At 40.9% G+C, this 3632-nt stretch overlaps 1 long non-coding RNA gene across 2 annotated transcripts; it reads right to left on the bottom strand.

Annotated features, from left to right (window-relative positions):
* Window positions 1-431: 431 nt before the first annotated feature.
* On the bottom strand, window positions 432-3283 carry LOC136547054 (uncharacterized). 2 transcript variants are annotated; one of them, XR_010781471.1, is made up of 5 exons: window positions 2827-3283; window positions 2460-2532; window positions 2113-2195; window positions 1403-1516; window positions 432-705 (listed from the first exon to the last, which is right to left on the bottom strand). It is a non-coding gene; the product is annotated as an uncharacterized lncRNA (long non-coding RNA). The 2 variants fall into 2 exon arrangements; XR_010781470.1 differs by having other exon boundaries at window positions 2880-3283.
* Between the last annotated feature and the right edge of the window lie 349 nt (window positions 3284-3632).

Genomic DNA, 3632 nt, shown 5'->3' with positions numbered 1-3632 from the left:
GGAAAGGGGTAAAACCGCCAAGGAAATGATCCTTGGTCACGAACCGTCAAGTAAACGCACTCAAGAATAGAATAGAAGATAAGGGAAATTAGTTTCCTTGGCGGTTTTGGCACTCAAGGATGATTTCCTTGGATGCTAGCCGCCAAGGAAATTACGACCAGACTTAATTTGCCTTAGGGCCAAGGAAATATTGCAACCGTCAAGGAAAGAAGTTTTCTTGAGGGTCTACAGCCGCCAAGTAAATTAATTCCCTTGAGGGCCAGCAACCCCCAAGTAAATTATCTAGACCGCCAAGGTAATAGTTGTTTCCTTGGCTACCCTTAACCTCCAAGGAAATTGTGATTCCTTAGCTGCCATCAGCCTCCAAGGTAATTGTGATTTCCTTGGAGGCCGGCCCTCAAGTAAATGTTTACTGCCAACAAAAAAAATGCTTGCCATAATCAACAATTTTCATGATTCTAGTCACTGGCACATGACAATATATTCCAACCAACCATGATATTGATTGTGACATATGAACATATCAACAAGAATATTACAAGTCCACTCATCATGCATGCTTACATGAAGCCCAGCCATCATAACACTAAGTCACTCATGATTTCTAGAGTTATAGGGATATTATCAATTCTTGTACCAGTTCTAATATTAGCAGTGTCGTTCTCCACCTTCAAATTGTGAGGTAGCACATGATGAACCAGTGCCCTACAAATGTCCATACACAACTTATAAAGTTAGTAGCTAATCGTTTTGGCCCCTTGAGATGTACAAAAGATAAAGTTGAAGGTACAACACACATATAAGGTAGTGGTTTGTTATGTTAATCAGTTCTCAAATGGTTTTGGAAGTTATGACAGGAAGGAACTTGTTTCTAGAACTTGTATGTCCTTGTATTGATTTCACACAAACAAATAGGGGACTTGTGACTAAGCTAATAACTTGTGTCTCCTAGTATTTATTTCAAAGTAACCACAAGTTCTTGATTAACCTGAACAACTTGTGCTTATATTGTTTGTAAGCCATAATCAACAAAGGTGTGTGTCCTCATTATTTAGCAAGTATGATTGTAAGCAAGGCTACCAACATGGATATGGTTCAGCAAAAAAAAATATCAATATATAGTAGTCTAGCACCCTGTTCGCTTGTTGGTTTCAGCCAGCCCAAACCAGTCAGCCAACAGTATTTTCCTCTCACAACAAACCAGCACCAGCCAGCTCAAACCAGCCCAGAAACCAACCAGCGAACAGGCCGTAGGTCTTAATACTTGCAAGATTCAATGAGATTCAGGCCCCAATTTTCTAACTGCTATACTCAATTAGCAACAAAGGATCCTTAACTTCAGGAATTTTACTTCCTCACAAAGACAAAAACATGCCAAAGAACATAACCAACAAGCGCTTACCTTGGCTAAGCAGTCATGGTGTTCCCCGCCATGTAGAATAAAGTCCATCAGCTTCTGTGTCAAACCCTCCACCACTATCTTTTCTCCCAAGTCACAGATTTGGTGCCTGCATACCTGCATGAGAAAATTGAGCAAATGAAACAATTGCTGAGGTCTATATGGATCTTAAATGAGAATTTTTTCAGTGAGTCTAGTCACTACTTCTAGTTTGCAGCAATGGCATATAAAATTCAACTGAGTTCATGCATATTAGCGAATGCCATTTGTAGACTTTATTATGACAGTTTGGGGTGGTTGTCCTTAAGCATTTCTGAAAAGTCTACAGAATGGGAATAGATACAATTGACTACAAAATGTATAAGGAAACCACAAATACAGCACCTGACAAATCCAAATGTATCATGAACAGTCTCCTTCGATAATTTATGCATAGATAACTCAAAATAAGCATGCACTTTTCACTTGAAAAAAGATGAAGATAAAGTGGAGGGTGACAGAAGCAAGGAATGAATTTGCACGCAACAATATGCAATGAAACTGAAGAGATCTGGAGAACCAAACCAATCTAAACATGCTGCAAATAATAGAAATATGTAGATCAAGCAAGTGTTGCACTTCGCACTGGAAAACTTAAAGGAACATATGAACTGAATGTTCCTGTATCTGCAAAATTAAAAAAGGAAAAGGCAACAAATTCGAGATATACTCACCTCTTTATAACACAGCATATACCTCAAGCCAGCAATGGTCAAAAGAGTGTAACTCTGTTCAGCATATGCTGCAGTAAACCAACCTGGAAGATAGGAATATAATATCAACGGGAGAAGATCAACTACAGTCCAAATAATAAAAAGCAGCTAGAATTAATCAGTAATTCTAAGCAGATGGACACATTGAAATGGATTTAGGCATACATGAAAAGTGATAGACATGCGGTGGACAATATCTAAAAAATGCAAATACTTAAATAATAAATTCATTAAAGGCCTTTGTTTTGAATGTTTCAAAAACCAAACTGAACAATGTGTTTAAAGCCAGAATTTATGATGTACTTAACAGGAGCACTCTGATCGTTGGACTCTGCATCATTGGTTGTACTATGAGCCCGACGCCATTCATTGAGCATATTCCTGAACCCAAAAGGTGAATTACTCTCATGCCACAATTTGAGCACATTTGCTAAATAGATTACAAACTTAAATTGAAATACGTCCATATGAACTTGTAAATTTCACACTAGTAGTCGAAGTAGTCAGAGTATGTTTCATATTATTGTACTTACAGAATGCTACAACCAATTTGATAAACAACCAACAGGTTCAACAGAGTCATGTAAAGTCAATTTTCCCTTTCTATCCTTGCTAAATCGATTACAAACTGAAATTGAAATAGGTTATAGGTACATGGAGGAATTAATTTCATACCGCAAAGGTCATCGCGCTTGGAACTGGGGAAGTTTCGATGCTGTGAGACCTACCTAGTCGCTGGCCATGGTGCCGTATCCAGCGCCAGCCGCCCGCGCTAGTGTCGCATTCCACACCAGAGGATTGGGAGAAGTACGGGCTGAGAGGGTTTGGCAAGGGGGTGCGCGGAGAGAAGAGGGGGACGGCGCCGCCGCCGCCACCCTCCACCGTGTGCTGCCGCCCCTTGTCCACTGCAGCGGGGGGTGAGGGAGAAGATGCGCGAGATCCGCTACGAGCGCACCCCGCGCACTGCTGCTGCCTCGCCCTCTCCACCGCCCTCCACTGTGCGTTGCTGCCGCCACTCACCCTTCTGCTCCTCCTCACAGATCCGGAAGAGGGAGAGTCCGAGAGAGCCGGGACCAGGGGAGGGAGAGATCGAGAGCCAAGAGAGAGACGGGGAGGGAGGAACCGATCGAGATTTGGGAGTGTGAGATGGGAGCAGGTAGGGTTTCATCCTGCGTTCCACGTATCTCAGCCATCCAAGGTCAATCCAACGGTCAAGAATGAGACATGCCCCAACGTGGGTTATCACGGGCCGAATCAGTGATGGGCCAAATCCAAAATTGTATCGCTCCTTTACTGTCTACTAATAATAATGTTTTTCTTTTTAATTTCTATTTTCAAGCACCTTCTAAAGCAAATTATAAAAAGTAACTTTTATAACACGAAACTTTTTTCCACACAAAAATATATATGTATGCTGTTATGTAGAAGTTTCAAAAAAAATTGAACATATTTGTTATTTTCTACAATTTAAATGAATTTAT

This window comes from Miscanthus floridulus, chromosome 3, assembly GCF_019320115.1.
Source record: "Miscanthus floridulus cultivar M001 chromosome 3, ASM1932011v1, whole genome shotgun sequence".
Lineage (NCBI taxonomy): Eukaryota > Viridiplantae > Streptophyta > Magnoliopsida > Poales > Poaceae > Miscanthus > Miscanthus floridulus.
Note: the sequence above shows the minus strand (reverse complement) of the source record. Positions and strands in the feature narration are given on the sequence as shown.